The following is a 15,000-nucleotide window of genomic DNA, read 5'->3' on the forward strand; positions in this document are numbered from 1 at the left end:
ATAAAAAGCTTACAGCACCTGGTATTCCCAGGCGGTCTCCCATCCAAGTACTAACCAGGCCCGCCCCTGCTTAGCTTCCGAGATTGGACGAGATCGGGCATTTTCAGGGTAGTATGGCCGTAAGCTGCCAGGGCAACTGAAAAGATCCTATTTGAAGGCGACGCAGGCCAAACTCGACTCCAGCAAAAAGTGTCAAACAGCGCCCTCTGCTGTCAGGCAAGAGCAGAAACCATAAAAAGCTGAAAGCACCTGGTATTCCCAGGCGGTCTCCCATCCAAGTACTAACCAAGGCCCGCCCCTGCTTAGCTTCCGAGATCGGGCACTTTCAGGGTAGTATGGCCGTAAGCTGCCAGGGCGACTGAAAAGATCCTATTTGAAGGCGACGCAGGCCAAACTAGACTCCAGCAAAAAGTGTCAAACAGCGCCCTCTGCTGTCAGGCAAGAGCAGAAACCATAAAAAGCTTACAGCACCTGGTATTCCCAGGCGGTCTCCCATCCAAGTACTAACCAAGGCCCGCCCCTGCTTAGCTTCCGAGATCGGGCACTTTCAGGGTAGTATGGCCGTAAGCTGCCAGGTCAACTGAAAAGATCCTATTTGAAGGCGACGCAGGCCAAACTAGACTCCAGCAAAAAGTGTCAAACAGCGCCCTCTGCTGTCAGGCAAGAGCAGAAACCATAAAGGCTTATAGCACCTGGTATACCCAGGGAGTCTCCCATCCAAGTACTAACCAGGCCCTCCCCTGCTTAGCTTCCGAGATCGGGCGTTTTCAGGGTAGTATGGCCGTAAGCTGCCAGGTCGACTAAAAAGATCCTATTTGAAGGTGACGCAGGCCAAACTAGACTCCAGCAAAAAGTGTCAAACAGCGCCCTCTGCTGTCAGGCAAGAGCAGAAACCATAAAAAGCTTACAGCACCTGGTATTCCCAGGCGCTCTCCCATCCAAGTACTAACCAGGCCCGCCCCTGCTTAGCTTTCGAGATCGGGCGTTTTCATGGTAGTATGGCCGTAAGCTGCCAGGTCAACTGAAAAGATCCTATTTGAAGGCGACGCAGGCCAAACTAGACTCCAGCAAAAAGTGTCAAACAGCGCCCTCTGCTGTCAGGCAAGAGCAGAAACCATAAAAAGCTTACAGCACCTGGTATTCCCAGGCGGTCTCCCATCCCGGTACTAACCAGGCCCGCCCCTGCTTAGCTTCCGAGATCGGACGAGATCATGCATTTTCAGGGTAGTATGGCCGTAAGCTGCCAGGGCGACTGAAAAGATCCTATTTGAAGGCGACGCAGGCCAAACTAGACTCCAGCAAAAAGTGTCAAACAGCGCCCTCTGCTGTCAGGCAAGAGCAGAAACCATAAAAAGCTTACAGCACCTGGTATTCCCAGGCGGTCTCCCATCCAAGTACTAACCAGGCCCGCCCCTGCTTAGCTTCCATGGTCGGATGAGATCGGGCGTTTTCAGGGTAGTATGGCCGTAAGCTGCCAGGGCAACTGAAAAGATCCTATTTGAAGGCGACGCAGGCCAAACTAGACTCCAGCAAAAAGTGTCAAACAGCGCCCTCTGCTGTCAGGCAAGAGCAGAAACCATAAAAAGCTGACAGCAGCTGGTATTCCCAGGCGGTCTCCCATCCAAGTACTAACCAGGCCCGCCCCTGCTTAGCTTCCGAGATCGGACGAGATCAGGCGTTTTCAGGGTAGTATGGCCGTAAGCTGCCAGGGCGACTGAAAAGATCCTATTTGAAGGCGACGCAGGCCAAACTAGACTCCAGCAAAAAGTGTCAAACAGCGCCCTCTGCTTTCAGGCAAGAGCAGAAACCATAAAAAGCTTACAGCACCTGGTATTCCCAGGCGGTCTCCCACCCAGGTACTAACCAGGCCCGCCCCTGCTTAGCTTCCGAGATCGGACGAGATCATGCATTTTCAGGGTAGTATGGCCGTAAGCTGCCAGGGCAACTGAAAAGATCCTATTTGAAGGCAACGCAGGCCAAACTAGACTCCAGCAAAAAGTGTCAAACAGTGCCCTCTGCTGTCAGGCAAGAGCAGAAACCATAAAAAGCTTACAGCACCTGGTATTCCCAGGCGGTCTCCCATCCAAGTACTAACCAGGCCCGCCCGTGCTTAGCTTCCTACATTGGACGAGATCGGGCGTTTTGAATGTAGTATGGCCGTAAGCTGACAGGTCAACTGAAAAGATCCTATTTGAAGGCGACGCAGGCCAAACTAGACTGCAGCAAATAGCGTCAAACAGCGCCCTCTGCTGTCAGGCAAGAGCAGACACCATAAAAAGCTTACAGCACCTGGTATTCCCAGGCGGTCTCCCATCCAAGTACTAACCAGGCCCGCCCCTGCTTAGCTTCCGAGATTGGACGAGATCGGGCATTTTCAGGGTAGTATGGCCGTAAGCTGCCAGGGCAACTGAAAAGATCCTATTTGAAGGCGACGCAGGCCAAACTCGACTCCAGCAAAAAGTGTCAAACAGCGCCCTCTGCTGTCAGGCAAGAGCAGAAACCATAAAAAGCTGACAGCACCTGGTATTCCCAGGCGGTCTCCCATCCAAGTACTAACCAAGGCCCGCCCCTGCTTAGCTTCCGAGATCGGGCACTTTCAGGGTAGTATGGCCGTAAGCTGCCAGGTCAACTGAAAAGATCCTATTTGAAGGCGACGCAGGCCAAACTAGACTCCAGCAAAAAGTGTCAAACAGCGCCCTCTGCTGTCAGGCAAGAGCAGAACCCATAAAGGCTTATAGCACCTGGTATACCCAGGCAGTCTCCCATCCAAGTACTAACCAGGCCCTCCCCTGCTTAGCTTCCGAGATCGGGCGTTTTCAGGGTAGTATGGCCGTAAGCTGCCAGGTCGACTAAAAAGATCCTATTTGAAGGTGACGCAGGCCAAACTAGACTCCAGCAAAAAGTGTCAAACAGCGCCCTCTGCTGTCAGGCAAGAGCAGAAACCATAAAAAGCTTACAGCACCTGGTATTCCCAGGCGCTCTCCCATCCAAGTACTAACCAGGCCCGCCCCTGCTTAGCTTCCGAGATCGGGCGCTTTCAGCGTAGTATGGCCGTAAGCTGCAAGGTCGACTGAAAAGATCCTATTTGAAGGTGACGGAGGCCAAACTAGACTCCAGCAAAAAGTGTCAAAGAGCGCCCTCTGCTGTCAGGCAAGAGCAGAAACCATAAAAAGCTTACAGCACCTGGTATAAGCAGGCGGTCTCCCATCCAAGTACTAACCAGGCCAGGCCCTGCTTAGCTTCCGAGATCGGACGAGATCAGGCGTTTTCAGGGGAGTATGGCCGTAAGCTGCCAGGTCAACTGAAAAGATCCTATTTGAAGGCGACGCAGGCCAAACTAGACTCCAGCAAAAAGTGTCAAACAGCGCCCTCTGCTGTCTGGCAAGAGCAGAAACCATACAGGCTTACAGCACCTGGTATTCCCAGGCGGTCTCCCATCCAAGTACTAACCAGGCCCGCCCCTGCTTAGCTTCCGAGATCGGACGAGATCATGCATTTTCAGGGTAGTATGGCAGTAAGCTGCCAGGGCGACTGAAAAGATCCTATTTGAAGGCGACGCAGGCCAAACTAGACTCCAGCAAAAAGTGTCAAAGAGCGCCCTCTGCTGTCAGGCAAGAGCAGAAACCATAAAAAGCTTACAGCACCTGGTATTCCCAGGCGGTCTCCCATCCAAGTACTAACCAGGCCCGCCCCTGCTTAGCTTCCATGGTCGGATGAGATCGGGCGTTTTCAGGGTAGTATGGCCGTAAGCTGCCAGGGCAACTGAAAAGATCCTATTTGAAGGCGACGCAGGCCAAACTAGACTCCAGCAAAAAGTGTCAAACAGCGCCCTCTGCTGTCAGGCAAGAGCAGAAACCATAAAAAGCTGACAGCAGCTGGTATTCCCAGGCGGTCTCCCATCCAAGTACTAACCAGGCCCCCCCCTGCTTAGCTTCCGAGATCGGACGAGATCAGGCGTTTTCAGGGTAGTATGGCCGTAAGCTGCCAGGGCGACTGAAAAGATCCTATTTGAAGGCGACGCAGGCCAAACTAGACTCCAGCAAAAAGTGTCAAACAGCGCCCTCTGCTTTCAGGCAAGAGCAGAAACCATAAAAAGCTTACAGCACCTGGTATTCCCAGGCGGTCTCCCACCCAGGTACTAACCAGGCCCGCCCCTGCTTAGCTTCCGAGATCGGACGAGATCATGCATTTTCAGGGTAGTATGGCCGTAAGCTGCCAGGGCGACTGAAAAGATCCTATTTGAAGGCGACGCCGGCCAAACTAGACTCCAGCAAAAAGTGTCAAACAGCGCCCTCTGCTGTCAGGCAAGAGCAGAAACCATAAAAAGCTTACAGCACCTGGTATTCCCAGGCGGTCTCCCATCCAAGTACTAACCAGGCCCGCCCCTGCTTAGCTTCCAAGGTCGGATGAGATCGGGCGTTTTCAGGGTAGTATGGCCGTAAGCTGCCAGGGCAACTGAAAAGATCCTATTTGAAGGCGACGCAGGCCAAACTAGACTCCAGCAAAAAGTGTCAAACAGCGCCCTCTGCTGTCAGGCAAGAGCAGAAACCATAAAAAGCTGACAGCAGCTGGTATTCCCAGGCGGTCTCCCATCCAAGTACTAACCAGGCCCGCCCCTGCTTAGCTTCCGAGATTGGACGAGATCAGGCGTTTTCAGGGTAGTATGGCCGTAAGCTGCCAGGGCGACTGAAAAGATCCTATTTGAAGGCGACGCAGGCCAAACTAGACTCCAGCAAAAAGTGTCAAACAGCGCCCTCTGCTTTCAGGCAAGAGCAGAAACCATAAAAAGCTTACAGCACCTGGTATTCCCAGGCGGTCTCCCATCCAAGTACTAACCAGGCCCGCCCCTGCTTAGCTTCCGAGATCGGGGGTTTTCAGGGTAGTATGGCTGTAAGCTGCCAGGGCAACTGAAAAGATCCTATTTGAAGGCAACGCAGGCCAAACTAGACTCCAGCAAAAAGTGTCAAACAGTGCCCTCTGCTGTCAGGCAAGAGCAGAAACCATAAAAAGCTTACAGCACCTGGTATTCCCAGGCGGTCTCCCATCCAAGTACTAACCAGGCCCGCCCGTGCTTAGCTTCCTACATTGGACGAGATCGGGCGTTTTGAAGGTAGTATGGCTGTAAGCTGACAGGTCAACTGAAAAGATCCTATTTGAAGGCGACGCAGGCCAAACTAGACTGCAGCAAATAGCGTCAAACAGCGCCCTCTGCTGTCAGGCAAGAGCAGAAACCATAAAAAGCTTACAGCACCTGGTATTCCCAGGCGGTCTCCCATCCAAGTACTAACCAGGCCCGCCCCTGCTTAGCTTCCGAGATTGGACGAGATCGGGCATTTTCAGGGTAGTATGGCCGTAAGCTGCCAGGGCAACTGAAAAGATCCTATTTGAAGGCGACGCAGGCCAAACTCGACTCCAGCAAAAAGTGTCAAACAGCGCCCTCTGCTGTCAGGCAAGAGCAGAAACCATAAAAAGCTGACAGCACCTGGTATTCCCAGGCGGTCTCCCATCCAAGTACTAACCAAGGCCCGCCCCTGCTTAGCTTCCGAGATCGGGCACTTTCAGGGTAGCATGGCCGTAAGCTGCCAGGTCAACTGAAAAGATCCTATTTGAAGGCGACGCAGGCCAAACTAGACTCCAGCAAAAAGTGTCAAACAGCGCCCTCTGCTGTCAGGCAAGAGCAGAAACCATAAAGGCTTATAGCACCTGGTATACCCAGGCAGTCTCCCATCCAAGTACTAACCAGGTACTCCCCTGCTTAGCTTCCGAGATCGGGCGTTTTCAGGGTAGTATGGCCGTAAGCTGCCAGTTCGACTAAAAAGATCCTATTTGAAGGTGACGCAGGGCAAACTAGACTCCAGCAAAAAGTGTCAAACAGCGCCCTCTGCTTTCAGGCAAGAGCAGAAACCATAAAAAGCTTACAGCACCTGGTATTCCCAGGCGCTCTCCCATCCAAGTACTAACCAGGCCCGCCCCTGCTTAGCTTCCGAGATCGGGCGCTTTCAGCGTAGTATGGCCGTAAGCTGCAAGGTCGACTGAAAAGATCCTATTTGAAGGTGACGCAGGCCAAACTAGACTCCAGCAAAAAGTGTCAAAGAGCGCCCTCTGCTGTCAGGCAAGAGCAGAAACCATAAAAAGCTTACAGCACCTGGTATTCCCAGGCGGTCTCCCATCCAAGTACTAACCAGGCCCGCCCGTGCTTAGCTTCTTACATTGGACGAGATCGGGCGTTTTGAAGGTAGTATGGCCGTAAGCTGACAGGTCAACTGAAAAGATCCTATTTGAAGGCGACGCAGGCCAAACTAGACTGCAGCAAATAGCGTCAAACAGCGCCCTCTGCTGTCAGGCAAGAGCAGAAACCATAAAAAGCTTACAGCACCTGGTATTCCCAGGCGGTCTCCCATCCAAGTACTAACCAGGCCCGCCCCTGCTTAGCTTCCGAGATTGGACGAGATCGGGCATTTTCAGGGTAGTATGGCCGTAAGCTGCCAGGGCAACTGAAAAGATCCTATTTGAAGGCGACGCAGGCCAAACTCGACTCCAGCAAAAAGTGTCAAACAGCGCCCTCTGCTGTCAGGCAAGAGCAGAAACCATAAAAAGCTGAAAGCACCTGGTATTCCCAGGCGGTCTCCCATCCAAGTACTAACCAAGGCCCGCCCCTGCTTAGCTTCCGAGATCGGGCACTTTCAGGGTAGTATGGCCGTAAGCTGCCAGGTCAACTGAAAAGATCCTATTTGAAGGCGACGCAGGCCAAACTAGACTCCAGCAAAAAGTGTCAAACAGCGCCCTCTGCTGTCAGGCAAGAGCAGAAACCATAAAGGCTTATAGCACCTGGTATACCCAGGGAGTCTCCCATCCAAGTACTAACCAGGCCCTCCCCTGCTTAGCTTCCGAGATCGGGCGTTTTCAGGGTAGTATGGCCGTAAGCTGCCAGGTCGACTAAAAAGATCCTATTTGAAGGTGACGCAGGCCAAACTAGACTCCAGCAAAAAGTGTCAAACAGCGCCCTCTGCTGTCAGGCAAGAGCAGAAACCATAAAAAGCTTACAGCACCTGGTATTCCCAGGCGCTCTCCCATCCAAGTACTAACCAGGCCCGCCCCTGCTTAGCTTTCGAGATCGGGCGTTTTCATGGTAGTATGGCCGTAAGCTGCCAGGTCAACTGAAAAGATCCTATTTGAAGGCGACGCAGGCCAAACTAGACTCCAGCAAAAAGTGTCAAACAGCGCCCTCTGCTGTCAGGCAAGAGCAGAAACCATAAAAAGCTTACAGCACCTGGTATTCCCAGGCGGTCTCCCATCCCGGTACTAACCAGGCCCGCCCCTGCTTAGCTTCCGAGATCGGACGAGATCATGCATTTTCAGGGTAGTATGGCCGTAAGCTGCCAGGGCGACTGAAAAGATCCTATTTGAAGGCGACGCAGGCCAAACTAGACTCCAGCAAAAAGTGTCAAACAGCGCCCTCTGCTGTCAGGCAAGAGCAGAAACCATAAAAAGCTTACAGCACCTGGTATTCCCAGGCGGTCTCCCATCCAAGTACTAACCAAGGCCCGCCCCTGCTTAGCTTCCGAGATCGGGCACTTTCAGGGTAGTATGGCCGTAAGCTGCCAGGTCAACTGAAAAGATCCTATTTGAAGGCGACGCAGGCCAAACTAGACTCCAGCAAAAAGTGTCAAACAGCGCCCTCTGCTGTCAGGCAAGAGCAGAAACCATAAAGGCTTATAGCACCTGGTATACCCAGGGAGTCTCCCATCCAAGTACTAACCAGGCCCTCCCCTGCTTAGCTTCCGAGATCGGGCGTTTTCAGGGTAGTATGGCCGTAAGCTGCCAGGTCGACTAAAAAAGATCCTATTTGAAGGTGACGCAGGCCAAACTAGACTCCAGCAAAAAGTGTCAAACAGCGCCCTCTGCTGTCAGGCAAGAGCAGAAACCATAAAAAGCTTACAGCACCTGGTATTCCCAGGCGCTCTCCCATCCAAGTACTAACCAGGCCCGCCCCTGCTTAGCTTTCGAGATCGGGCGTTTTCATGGTAGTATGGCCGTAAGCTGCCAGGTCAACTGAAAAGATCCTATTTGAAGGCGACGCAGGCCAAACTAGACTCCAGCAAAAAGTGTCAAACAGCGCCCTCTGCTGTCAGGCAAGAGCAGAAACCATAAAAAGCTTACAGCACCTGGTATTCCCAGGCGGTCTCCCATCCCGGTACTAACCAGGCCCGCCCCTGCTTAGCTTCCGAGATCGGACGAGATCATGCATTTTCAGGGTAGTATGGCCGTAAGCTGCCAGGGCGACTGAAAAGATCCTATTTGAAGGCGACGCAGGCCAAACTAGACTCCAGCAAAAAGTGTCAAACAGCGCCCTCTGCTGTCAGGCAAGAGCAGAAACCATAAAAAGCTTACAGCACCTGGTATTCCCAGGCGGTCTCCCATCCAAGTACTAACCAGGCCCGCCCCTGCTTAGCTTCCGAGATCGGACGAGATCAGGCGTTTTCAGGGTAGTATGGCCGTAAGCTGCCAGGTCAACTGAAAAGATCCTATTTGAAGGCGACGCAGGCCAAACTAGACTCCAGCAAAAAGTGTCAAACAGCGCCCTCTGCTGTCAGGCAAGAGCAGAAACCATAAAAAGCTTACAGCACCTGGTATTCCCAGGCGGTCTCCCATCCAGGTACTAACCAGGCCCGCCCCTGCTTAGCTTCCGAGATCGGACGAGATCATGCATTTTCAGGGTAGTATGGCAGTAAGCTGCCAGGGCGACTGAAAAGATCCTATTTGAAGGCGACGCAGGCCAAACTAGACTCCAGCAAAAAGTGTCAAAGAGCGCCCTCTGCTGTCAGGCAAGAGCAGAAACCATAAAAAGCTTACAGCACCTGGTATTCCCAGGCGGTCTCCCATCCAAGTACTAACCAGGCCCGCCCGTGCTTAGCTTCCTACATTGGACGAGATCGGGCGTTTTGAATGTAGTATGGCCGTAAGCTGACAGGTCAACTGAAAAGATCCTATTTGAAGGCGACGCAGGCCAAACTAGACTGCAGCAAATAGCGTCAAACAGCGCCCTCTGCTGTCAGGCAAGAGCAGACACCATAAAAAGCTTACAGCACCTGGTATTCCCAGGCGGTCTCCCATCCAAGTACTAACCAGGCCCGCCCCTGCTTAGCTTCCGAGATTGGACGAGATCGGGCATTTTCAGGGTAGTATGGCCGTAAGCTGCCAGGGCAACTGAAAAGATCCTATTTGAAGGCGACGCAGGCCAAACTCGACTCCAGCAAAAAGTGTCAAACAGCGCCCTCTGCTGTCAGGCAAGAGCAGAAACCATAAAAAGCTGACAGCACCTGGTATTCCCAGGCGGTCTCCCATCCAAGTACTAACCAAGGCCCGCCCCTGCTTAGCTTCCGAGATCGGGCACTTTCAGGGTAGTATGGCCGTAAGCTGCCAGGTCAACTGAAAAGATCCTATTTGAAGGCGACGCAGGCCAAACTAGACTCCAGCAAAAAGTGTCAAACAGCGCCCTCTGCTGTCAGGCAAGAGCAGAAACCATAAAGGCTTATAGCACCTGGTATACCCAGGCAGTCTCCCATCCAAGTACTAACCAGGCCCTCCCCTGCTTAGCTTCCGAGATCGGGCGTTTTCAGGGTAGTATGGCCGTAAGCTGCCAGGTCGACTAAAAAGATCCTATTTGAAGGTGACGCAGGCCAAACTAGACTCCAGCAAAAAGTGTCAAACAGCGCCCTCTGCTGTCAGGCAAGAGCAGAAACCATAAAAAGCTTACAGCACCTGGTATTCCCAGGCGCTCTCCCATCCAAGTACTAACCAGGCCCGCCCCTGCTTAGCTTCCGAGATCGGGCGCTTTCAGCGTAGTATGGCCGTAAGCTGCAAGGTCGACTGAAAAGATCCTATTTGAAGGTGACGGAGGCCAAACTAGACTCCAGCAAAAAGTGTCAAAGAGCGCCCTCTGCTGTCAGGCAAGAGCAGAAACCATAAAAAGCTTACAGCACCTGGTATAAGCAGGCGGTCTCCCATCCAAGTACTAACCAGGCCAGGCCCTGCTTAGCTTCCGAGATCGGACGAGATCAGGCGTTTTCAGGGGAGTATGGCCGTAAGCTGCCAGGTCAACTGAAAAGATCCTATTTGAAGGCGACGCAGGCCAAACTAGACTCCAGCAAAAAGTGTCAAACAGCGCCCTCTGCTGTCTGGCAAGAGCAGAAACCATACAGGCTTACAGCACCTGGTATTCCCAGGCGGTCTCCCATCCAAGTACTAACCAGGCCCGCCCCTGCTTAGCTTCCGAGATCGGACGTTTTCAGGGTAGTATGGCCGTAAGCTGCCAGGTCAACTGAAAAGATCCTATTTGAAGGCGATGCAGGCCAAACTAGAATCCAGCAAAAAGTGTCAAAGAGCGCCCTCTGCTGTCAGGCAAGAGCAGAAACCATAAAAAGCTTACAGCACCTGGTATTCCCAGGCGGTCTCCCATCCAAGTACTAACCAGGCCCGCCCCTGCTTAGCTTTCGAGATCGGGCATTTTCATGGTAGTATGGCCGTAAGCTGCCAGGTCAACTGAAAAGATCCTATTTGAAGGCGACGCAGGCCAAACTAGACTCCAGCAAAAAGTGTCAAACAGCGCCCTCTGCTGTCAGGCAAGAGCAGAAACCATAAAAAGCTTACAGCACCTGGTATTCCCAGGCGGTCTCCCATCCAGGTACTAACCAGGCCCGCCCCTGCTTAGCTTCCGAGATCGGACGAGATCATGCATTTTCAGGGTAGTATGGCAGTAAGCTGCCAGGGCGACTGAAAAGATCCTATTTGAAGGCGACGCAGGCCAAACTAGACTCCAGCAAAAAGTGTCAAAGAGCGCCCTCTGCTGTCAGGCAAGAGCAGAAACCATAAAAAGCTTACAGCACCTGGTATTCCCAGGCGGTCTCCCATCCAAGTACTAACCAGGCCCGCCCCTGCTTAGCTTCCATGGTCGGATGAGATCGGGCGTTTTCAGGGTAGTATGGCCGTAAGCTGCCAGGGCAACTGAAAAGATCCTATTTGAAGGCGACGCAGGCCAAACTGGACTCCAGCAAAAAGTGTCAAACAGCGCCCTCTGCTGTCAGGCAAGAGCAGAAACCATAAAAAGCTGACAGCAGCTGGTATTCCCAGGCGGTCTCCCATCCAAGTACTAACCAGGCCCCCCCCTGCTTAGCTTCCGAGATCGGACGAGATCAGGCGTTTTCAGGGTAGTATGGCCGTAAGCTGCCAGGGCGACTGAAAAGATCCTATTTGAAGGCGACGCAGGCCAAACTAGACTCCAGCAAAAAGTGTCAAACAGCGCCCTCTGCTTTCAGGCAAGAGCAGAAACCATAAAAAGCTTACAGCACCTGGTATTCCCAGGCGGTCTCCCATCCAAGTACTAACCAGGCCCGCCCCTGCTTAGCTTCCGAGATTGGACGAGATCAGGCGTTTTCAGGGTAGTATGGCCGTAAGCTGCCAGGGCGACTGAAAAGATCCTATTTGAAGGCGACGCAGGCCAAACTAGACTCCAGCAAAAAGTGTCAAACAGCGCCCTCTGCTTTCAGGCAAGAGCAGAAACCATAAAAAGCTTACAGCACCTGGTATTCCCAGGCGGTCTCCCATCCAAGTACTAACCAGGGCCGCCCCTGCTTAGCTTCCGAGATCGGGGGTTTTCAGGGTAGTATGGCTGTAAGCTGCCAGGGCAACTGAAAAGATCCTATTTGAAGGCAACGCAGGCCAAACTAGACCCCAGCAAAAAGTGTCAAACAGTGCCCTCTGCTGTCAGGCAAGAGCAGAAACCATAAAAAGCTTACAGCACCTGGTATTCCCAGGCGGTCTCCCATCCAAGTACTAACCAGGCCCGCCCGTGCTTAGCTTCCTACATTGGACGAGATCGGGCGTTTTGAAGGTAGTATGGCTGTAAGCTGACAGGTCAACTGAAAAGATCCTATTTGAAGGCGACGCAGGCCAAACTAGACTGCAGCAAATAGCGTCAAACAGCGCCCTCTGCTGTCAGGCAAGAGCAGAAACCATAAAAAGCTTACAGCACCTGGTATTCCCAGGCGGTCTCCCATCCAAGTACTAACCAGGCCCGCCCCTGCTTAGCTTCCGAGATTGGACGAGATCGGGCATTTTCAGGGTAGTATGGCCGTAAGCTGCCAGGGCAACTGAAAAGATCCTATTTGAAGGCGACGCAGGCCAAACTCGACTCCAGCAAAAAGTGTCAAACAGCGCCCTCTGCTGTCAGGCAAGAGCAGAAACCATAAAAAGCTGACAGCACCTGGTATTCCCAGGCGGTCTCCCATCCAAGTACTAACCAAGGCCCGCCCCTGCTTAGCTTCCGAGATCGGGCACTTTCAGGGTAGTATGGCAGTAAGCTGCCAGGGCGACTGAAAAGATCCTATTTGAAGGCGACGCAGGCCAAACTAGACTCCAGCAAAAAGTGTCAAAGAGCGCCCTCTGCTGTCAGGCAAGAGCAGAAACCATAAAAAGCTTACAGCACCTGGTATTCCCAGGCGGTCTCCCATCCAAGTACTAACCAGGCCCGCCCCTGCTTAGCTTCCATGGTCGGATGAGATCGGGCGTTTTCAGGGTAGTATGGCCGTAAGCTGCCAGGGCAACTGAAAAGATCCTATTTGAAGGCGACGCAGGCCAAACTAGACTCCAGCAAAAAGTGTCAAACAGCGCCCTCTGCTGTCAGGCAAGAGCAGAAACCATAAAAAGCTGACAGCAGCTGGTATTCCCAGGCGGTCTCCCATCCAAGTACTAACCAGGCCCGCCCCTGCTTAGCTTCCGAGATTGGACGAGATCAGGCGTTTTCAGGGTAGTATGGCCGTAAGCTGCCAGGGCGACTGAAAAGATCCTATTTGAAGGCGACGCAGGCCAAACTAGACTCCAGCAAAAAGTGTCAAACAGCGCCCTCTGCTTTCAGGCAAGAGCAGAAACCATAAAAAGCTTACAGCACCTGGTATTCCCAGGCGGTCTCCCACCCAGGTACTAACCAGGCCCGCCCCTGCTTAGCTTCCGAGATCGGACGAGATCATGCATTTTCAGGGTAGTATGGCCGTAAGCTGCCAGGGCGACTGAAAAGATCCTATTTGAAGGCGACGCAGGCCAAACTAGACTCCAGCAAAAAGTGTCAAACAGCGCCCTCTGCTGTCAGGCAAGAGCAGAAACCATAAAAAGCTTACAGCACCTGGTATTCCCAGGCGGTCTCCCATCCAAGTACTAACCAGGCCCGCCCCTGCTTAGCTTCCAAGGTCGGATGAGATCGGGCGTTTTCAGGGTAGTATGGCCGTAAGCTGCCAGGGCAACTGAAAAGATCCTATTTGAAGGCGACGCAGGCCAAACTAGACTCCAGCAAAAAGTGTCAAACAGCGCCCTCTGCTGTCAGGCAAGAGCAGAAACCATAAAAAGCTGACAGCAGCTGGTATTCCCAGGCGGTCTCCCATCCAAGTACTAACCAGGCCCGCCCCTGCTTAGCTTCCGAGATTGGACGAGATCAGGCGTTTTCAGGGTAGTATGGCCGTAAGCTGCCAGGGCGACTGAAAAGATCCTATTTGAAGGCGACGCAGGCCAAACTAGACTCCAGCAAAAAGTGTCAAACAGCGCCCTCTGCTTTCAGGCAAGAGCAGAAACCATAAAAAGCTTACAGCACCTGGTATTCCCAGGCGGTCTCCCATCCAAGTACTAACCAGGGCCGCCCCTGCTTAGCTTCCGAGATCGGGGGTTTTCAGGGTAGTATGGCTGTAAGCTGCCAGGGCAACTGAAAAGATCCTATTTGAAGGCAACGCAGGCCAAACTAGACCCCAGCAAAAAGTGTCAAACAGTGCCCTCTGCTGTCAGGCAAGAGCAGAAACCATAAAAAGCTTACAGCACCTGGTATTCCCAGGCGGTCTCCCATCCAAGTACTAACCAGGCCCGCCCGTGCTTAGCTTCCTACATTGGACGAGATCGGGCGTTTTGAAGGTAGTATGGCTGTAAGCTGACAGGTCAACTGAAAAGATCCTATTTGAAGGCGACGCAGGCCAAACTAGACTGCAGCAAATAGCGTCAAACAGCGCCCTCTGCTGTCAGGCAAGAGCAGAAACCATAAAAAGCTTACAGCACCTGGTATTCCCAGGCGGTCTCCCATCCAAGTACTAACCAGGCCCGCCCCTGCTTAGCTTCCGAGATTGGACGAGATCGGGCATTTTCAGGGTAGTATGGCCGTAAGCTGCCAGGGCAACTGAAAAGATCCTATTTGAAGGCGACGCAGGCATACTCGACTCCAGCAAAAAGTGTCAAACAGCGCCCTCTGCTGTCAGGCAAGAGCAGAAACCATAAAAAGCTGACAGCACCTGGTATTCCCAGGCGGTCTCCCATCCAAGTACTAACCAAGGCCCGCCCCTGCTTAGCTTCCGAGATCGGGCACTTTCAGGGTAGCATGGCCGTAAGCTGCCAGGTCAACTGAAAAGATCCTATTTGAAGGCGACGCAGGCCAAACTAGACTCCAGCAAAAAGTGTCAAACAGCGCCCTCTGCTGTCAGGCAAGAGCAGAAACCATAAAGGCTTATAGCACCTGGTATACCCAGGCAGTCTCCCATCCAAGTACTAACCAGGTACTCCCCTGCTTAGCTTCCGAGATCGGGCGTTTTCAGGGTAGTATGGCCGTAAGCTGCCAGTTCGACTAAAAAGATCCTATTTGAAGGTGACGCAGGGCAAACTAGACTCCAGCAAAAAGTGTCAAACAGCGCCCTCTGCTTTCAGGCAAGAGCAGAAACCATAAAAAGCTTACAGCACCTGGTATTCCCAGGCGCTCTCCCATCCAAGTACTAACCAGGCCCGCCCCTGCTTAGCTTCCGAGATCGGGCGCTTTCAGCGTAGTATGGCCGTAAGCTGCAAGGTCGACTGAAAAGATCCTATTTGAAGGTGACGCAGGCCAAACTAGACTCCAGCAAAAAGTGTCAAAGAGCGCCCTCTGCTGTCAGGCAAGAGCAGAAACCATAAAAAGCTTACAGCACCTGGTATTCCCAGGCG

At 52.7% G+C, this 15,000-nt stretch overlaps 27 non-coding genes and 40 pseudogenes across 27 annotated transcripts; all 67 read right to left on the minus strand.

Annotated features, from left to right (window-relative positions):
- Positions 1–6: 6 nt before the first annotated feature.
- Positions 7–125, minus strand: LOC131121004 (5S ribosomal RNA). Its single transcript, XR_009127544.1, has one exon. It is a non-coding gene; the product is annotated as a 5S ribosomal RNA (ribosomal RNA).
- A 112-nt stretch (positions 126–237) lies between these two features.
- LOC131124008 (5S ribosomal RNA) lies at positions 238–347 on the minus strand (annotated as a pseudogene).
- A 112-nt stretch (positions 348–459) lies between these two features.
- LOC131123464 (5S ribosomal RNA) lies at positions 460–569 on the minus strand (annotated as a pseudogene).
- Positions 570–680: 111 nt separating this feature from the next.
- On the minus strand, positions 681–789 carry LOC131123689 (5S ribosomal RNA; annotated as a pseudogene).
- Positions 790–901: 112 nt separating this feature from the next.
- LOC131123827 (5S ribosomal RNA) lies at positions 902–1,010 on the minus strand (annotated as a pseudogene).
- A 112-nt stretch (positions 1,011–1,122) lies between these two features.
- LOC131121358 (5S ribosomal RNA) lies at positions 1,123–1,241 on the minus strand. Its single transcript, XR_009127869.1, has one exon. It is a non-coding gene; the product is annotated as a 5S ribosomal RNA (ribosomal RNA).
- Positions 1,242–1,353: 112 nt separating this feature from the next.
- On the minus strand, positions 1,354–1,472 carry LOC131121316 (5S ribosomal RNA). Its single transcript, XR_009127831.1, has one exon. It is a non-coding gene; the product is annotated as a 5S ribosomal RNA (ribosomal RNA).
- Positions 1,473–1,584: 112 nt separating this feature from the next.
- LOC131121729 (5S ribosomal RNA) lies at positions 1,585–1,703 on the minus strand. Its single transcript, XR_009128225.1, has one exon. It is a non-coding gene; the product is annotated as a 5S ribosomal RNA (ribosomal RNA).
- A 112-nt stretch (positions 1,704–1,815) lies between these two features.
- Positions 1,816–1,934, minus strand: LOC131121515 (5S ribosomal RNA). Its single transcript, XR_009128021.1, has one exon. It is a non-coding gene; the product is annotated as a 5S ribosomal RNA (ribosomal RNA).
- Positions 1,935–2,046: 112 nt separating this feature from the next.
- LOC131123812 (5S ribosomal RNA) lies at positions 2,047–2,165 on the minus strand (annotated as a pseudogene).
- A 112-nt stretch (positions 2,166–2,277) lies between these two features.
- On the minus strand, positions 2,278–2,396 carry LOC131121005 (5S ribosomal RNA). Its single transcript, XR_009127545.1, has one exon. It is a non-coding gene; the product is annotated as a 5S ribosomal RNA (ribosomal RNA).
- A 112-nt stretch (positions 2,397–2,508) lies between these two features.
- On the minus strand, positions 2,509–2,618 carry LOC131123756 (5S ribosomal RNA; annotated as a pseudogene).
- Positions 2,619–2,729: 111 nt separating this feature from the next.
- Positions 2,730–2,838, minus strand: LOC131123639 (5S ribosomal RNA; annotated as a pseudogene).
- Positions 2,839–2,950: 112 nt separating this feature from the next.
- On the minus strand, positions 2,951–3,059 carry LOC131123600 (5S ribosomal RNA; annotated as a pseudogene).
- Positions 3,060–3,171: 112 nt separating this feature from the next.
- On the minus strand, positions 3,172–3,290 carry LOC131122497 (5S ribosomal RNA; annotated as a pseudogene).
- Positions 3,291–3,401: 111 nt separating this feature from the next.
- Positions 3,402–3,520, minus strand: LOC131121668 (5S ribosomal RNA). The gene has a single exon (XR_009128166.1). It is a non-coding gene; the product is annotated as a 5S ribosomal RNA (ribosomal RNA).
- A 112-nt stretch (positions 3,521–3,632) lies between these two features.
- LOC131121317 (5S ribosomal RNA) lies at positions 3,633–3,751 on the minus strand. Its single transcript, XR_009127832.1, has one exon. It is a non-coding gene; the product is annotated as a 5S ribosomal RNA (ribosomal RNA).
- A 112-nt stretch (positions 3,752–3,863) lies between these two features.
- Positions 3,864–3,982, minus strand: LOC131121803 (5S ribosomal RNA). Its single transcript, XR_009128298.1, has one exon. It is a non-coding gene; the product is annotated as a 5S ribosomal RNA (ribosomal RNA).
- Positions 3,983–4,094: 112 nt separating this feature from the next.
- Positions 4,095–4,213, minus strand: LOC131121516 (5S ribosomal RNA). Its single transcript, XR_009128022.1, has one exon. It is a non-coding gene; the product is annotated as a 5S ribosomal RNA (ribosomal RNA).
- Positions 4,214–4,325: 112 nt separating this feature from the next.
- On the minus strand, positions 4,326–4,444 carry LOC131120365 (5S ribosomal RNA). Its single transcript, XR_009126921.1, has one exon. It is a non-coding gene; the product is annotated as a 5S ribosomal RNA (ribosomal RNA).
- Positions 4,445–4,556: 112 nt separating this feature from the next.
- On the minus strand, positions 4,557–4,675 carry LOC131122539 (5S ribosomal RNA; annotated as a pseudogene).
- A 112-nt stretch (positions 4,676–4,787) lies between these two features.
- LOC131122660 (5S ribosomal RNA) lies at positions 4,788–4,896 on the minus strand (annotated as a pseudogene).
- Positions 4,897–5,008: 112 nt separating this feature from the next.
- Positions 5,009–5,127, minus strand: LOC131123546 (5S ribosomal RNA; annotated as a pseudogene).
- Positions 5,128–5,239: 112 nt separating this feature from the next.
- On the minus strand, positions 5,240–5,358 carry LOC131121006 (5S ribosomal RNA). The gene has a single exon (XR_009127546.1). It is a non-coding gene; the product is annotated as a 5S ribosomal RNA (ribosomal RNA).
- A 112-nt stretch (positions 5,359–5,470) lies between these two features.
- Positions 5,471–5,580, minus strand: LOC131123874 (5S ribosomal RNA; annotated as a pseudogene).
- A 111-nt stretch (positions 5,581–5,691) lies between these two features.
- LOC131124061 (5S ribosomal RNA) lies at positions 5,692–5,800 on the minus strand (annotated as a pseudogene).
- Positions 5,801–5,912: 112 nt separating this feature from the next.
- Positions 5,913–6,021, minus strand: LOC131123601 (5S ribosomal RNA; annotated as a pseudogene).
- A 112-nt stretch (positions 6,022–6,133) lies between these two features.
- Positions 6,134–6,252, minus strand: LOC131123820 (5S ribosomal RNA; annotated as a pseudogene).
- A 112-nt stretch (positions 6,253–6,364) lies between these two features.
- On the minus strand, positions 6,365–6,483 carry LOC131121007 (5S ribosomal RNA). Its single transcript, XR_009127547.1, has one exon. It is a non-coding gene; the product is annotated as a 5S ribosomal RNA (ribosomal RNA).
- Positions 6,484–6,595: 112 nt separating this feature from the next.
- Positions 6,596–6,705, minus strand: LOC131124009 (5S ribosomal RNA; annotated as a pseudogene).
- A 111-nt stretch (positions 6,706–6,816) lies between these two features.
- LOC131123690 (5S ribosomal RNA) lies at positions 6,817–6,925 on the minus strand (annotated as a pseudogene).
- A 112-nt stretch (positions 6,926–7,037) lies between these two features.
- LOC131123828 (5S ribosomal RNA) lies at positions 7,038–7,146 on the minus strand (annotated as a pseudogene).
- Positions 7,147–7,258: 112 nt separating this feature from the next.
- LOC131121359 (5S ribosomal RNA) lies at positions 7,259–7,377 on the minus strand. The gene has a single exon (XR_009127870.1). It is a non-coding gene; the product is annotated as a 5S ribosomal RNA (ribosomal RNA).
- Positions 7,378–7,489: 112 nt separating this feature from the next.
- LOC131123465 (5S ribosomal RNA) lies at positions 7,490–7,599 on the minus strand (annotated as a pseudogene).
- A 111-nt stretch (positions 7,600–7,710) lies between these two features.
- LOC131123691 (5S ribosomal RNA) lies at positions 7,711–7,819 on the minus strand (annotated as a pseudogene).
- A 113-nt stretch (positions 7,820–7,932) lies between these two features.
- LOC131123830 (5S ribosomal RNA) lies at positions 7,933–8,041 on the minus strand (annotated as a pseudogene).
- A 112-nt stretch (positions 8,042–8,153) lies between these two features.
- Positions 8,154–8,272, minus strand: LOC131121360 (5S ribosomal RNA). The gene has a single exon (XR_009127871.1). It is a non-coding gene; the product is annotated as a 5S ribosomal RNA (ribosomal RNA).
- Positions 8,273–8,384: 112 nt separating this feature from the next.
- On the minus strand, positions 8,385–8,503 carry LOC131124197 (5S ribosomal RNA). The gene has a single exon (XR_009128856.1). It is a non-coding gene; the product is annotated as a 5S ribosomal RNA (ribosomal RNA).
- A 112-nt stretch (positions 8,504–8,615) lies between these two features.
- LOC131121791 (5S ribosomal RNA) lies at positions 8,616–8,734 on the minus strand. Its single transcript, XR_009128286.1, has one exon. It is a non-coding gene; the product is annotated as a 5S ribosomal RNA (ribosomal RNA).
- Positions 8,735–8,846: 112 nt separating this feature from the next.
- Positions 8,847–8,965, minus strand: LOC131123814 (5S ribosomal RNA; annotated as a pseudogene).
- Positions 8,966–9,077: 112 nt separating this feature from the next.
- On the minus strand, positions 9,078–9,196 carry LOC131121008 (5S ribosomal RNA). The gene has a single exon (XR_009127548.1). It is a non-coding gene; the product is annotated as a 5S ribosomal RNA (ribosomal RNA).
- A 112-nt stretch (positions 9,197–9,308) lies between these two features.
- LOC131123758 (5S ribosomal RNA) lies at positions 9,309–9,418 on the minus strand (annotated as a pseudogene).
- Positions 9,419–9,529: 111 nt separating this feature from the next.
- Positions 9,530–9,638, minus strand: LOC131123640 (5S ribosomal RNA; annotated as a pseudogene).
- A 112-nt stretch (positions 9,639–9,750) lies between these two features.
- LOC131123603 (5S ribosomal RNA) lies at positions 9,751–9,859 on the minus strand (annotated as a pseudogene).
- Positions 9,860–9,971: 112 nt separating this feature from the next.
- LOC131122499 (5S ribosomal RNA) lies at positions 9,972–10,090 on the minus strand (annotated as a pseudogene).
- A 111-nt stretch (positions 10,091–10,201) lies between these two features.
- LOC131122831 (5S ribosomal RNA) lies at positions 10,202–10,310 on the minus strand (annotated as a pseudogene).
- Positions 10,311–10,422: 112 nt separating this feature from the next.
- Positions 10,423–10,531, minus strand: LOC131123620 (5S ribosomal RNA; annotated as a pseudogene).
- A 112-nt stretch (positions 10,532–10,643) lies between these two features.
- On the minus strand, positions 10,644–10,762 carry LOC131121792 (5S ribosomal RNA). Its single transcript, XR_009128287.1, has one exon. It is a non-coding gene; the product is annotated as a 5S ribosomal RNA (ribosomal RNA).
- Positions 10,763–10,874: 112 nt separating this feature from the next.
- Positions 10,875–10,993, minus strand: LOC131121318 (5S ribosomal RNA). The gene has a single exon (XR_009127833.1). It is a non-coding gene; the product is annotated as a 5S ribosomal RNA (ribosomal RNA).
- A 112-nt stretch (positions 10,994–11,105) lies between these two features.
- Positions 11,106–11,224, minus strand: LOC131121804 (5S ribosomal RNA). The gene has a single exon (XR_009128299.1). It is a non-coding gene; the product is annotated as a 5S ribosomal RNA (ribosomal RNA).
- A 112-nt stretch (positions 11,225–11,336) lies between these two features.
- LOC131121122 (5S ribosomal RNA) lies at positions 11,337–11,455 on the minus strand. The gene has a single exon (XR_009127658.1). It is a non-coding gene; the product is annotated as a 5S ribosomal RNA (ribosomal RNA).
- Positions 11,456–11,567: 112 nt separating this feature from the next.
- LOC131123335 (5S ribosomal RNA) lies at positions 11,568–11,676 on the minus strand (annotated as a pseudogene).
- Positions 11,677–11,788: 112 nt separating this feature from the next.
- LOC131123547 (5S ribosomal RNA) lies at positions 11,789–11,907 on the minus strand (annotated as a pseudogene).
- A 112-nt stretch (positions 11,908–12,019) lies between these two features.
- Positions 12,020–12,138, minus strand: LOC131121009 (5S ribosomal RNA). Its single transcript, XR_009127549.1, has one exon. It is a non-coding gene; the product is annotated as a 5S ribosomal RNA (ribosomal RNA).
- Positions 12,139–12,250: 112 nt separating this feature from the next.
- On the minus strand, positions 12,251–12,360 carry LOC131123902 (5S ribosomal RNA; annotated as a pseudogene).
- Positions 12,361–12,472: 112 nt separating this feature from the next.
- Positions 12,473–12,591, minus strand: LOC131121319 (5S ribosomal RNA). Its single transcript, XR_009127834.1, has one exon. It is a non-coding gene; the product is annotated as a 5S ribosomal RNA (ribosomal RNA).
- Positions 12,592–12,703: 112 nt separating this feature from the next.
- Positions 12,704–12,822, minus strand: LOC131122540 (5S ribosomal RNA; annotated as a pseudogene).
- A 112-nt stretch (positions 12,823–12,934) lies between these two features.
- Positions 12,935–13,053, minus strand: LOC131121518 (5S ribosomal RNA). Its single transcript, XR_009128024.1, has one exon. It is a non-coding gene; the product is annotated as a 5S ribosomal RNA (ribosomal RNA).
- A 112-nt stretch (positions 13,054–13,165) lies between these two features.
- On the minus strand, positions 13,166–13,284 carry LOC131120366 (5S ribosomal RNA). Its single transcript, XR_009126922.1, has one exon. It is a non-coding gene; the product is annotated as a 5S ribosomal RNA (ribosomal RNA).
- Positions 13,285–13,396: 112 nt separating this feature from the next.
- LOC131122542 (5S ribosomal RNA) lies at positions 13,397–13,515 on the minus strand (annotated as a pseudogene).
- A 112-nt stretch (positions 13,516–13,627) lies between these two features.
- Positions 13,628–13,736, minus strand: LOC131123336 (5S ribosomal RNA; annotated as a pseudogene).
- Positions 13,737–13,848: 112 nt separating this feature from the next.
- Positions 13,849–13,967, minus strand: LOC131123549 (5S ribosomal RNA; annotated as a pseudogene).
- A 112-nt stretch (positions 13,968–14,079) lies between these two features.
- Positions 14,080–14,198, minus strand: LOC131121010 (5S ribosomal RNA). Its single transcript, XR_009127550.1, has one exon. It is a non-coding gene; the product is annotated as a 5S ribosomal RNA (ribosomal RNA).
- Positions 14,199–14,309: 111 nt separating this feature from the next.
- LOC131123875 (5S ribosomal RNA) lies at positions 14,310–14,419 on the minus strand (annotated as a pseudogene).
- A 111-nt stretch (positions 14,420–14,530) lies between these two features.
- LOC131124062 (5S ribosomal RNA) lies at positions 14,531–14,639 on the minus strand (annotated as a pseudogene).
- Positions 14,640–14,751: 112 nt separating this feature from the next.
- LOC131123604 (5S ribosomal RNA) lies at positions 14,752–14,860 on the minus strand (annotated as a pseudogene).
- Positions 14,861–14,972: 112 nt separating this feature from the next.
- LOC131123821 (5S ribosomal RNA) overlaps positions 14,973–15,000 on the minus strand; it is a 119-nt pseudogene continuing 91 nt past the window's right edge.

This window comes from Doryrhamphus excisus, chromosome 2 (genome assembly GCF_030265055.1).
Source record: "Doryrhamphus excisus isolate RoL2022-K1 chromosome 2, RoL_Dexc_1.0, whole genome shotgun sequence".
Taxonomy (NCBI): domain Eukaryota; kingdom Metazoa; phylum Chordata; class Actinopteri; order Syngnathiformes; family Syngnathidae; genus Doryrhamphus; species Doryrhamphus excisus.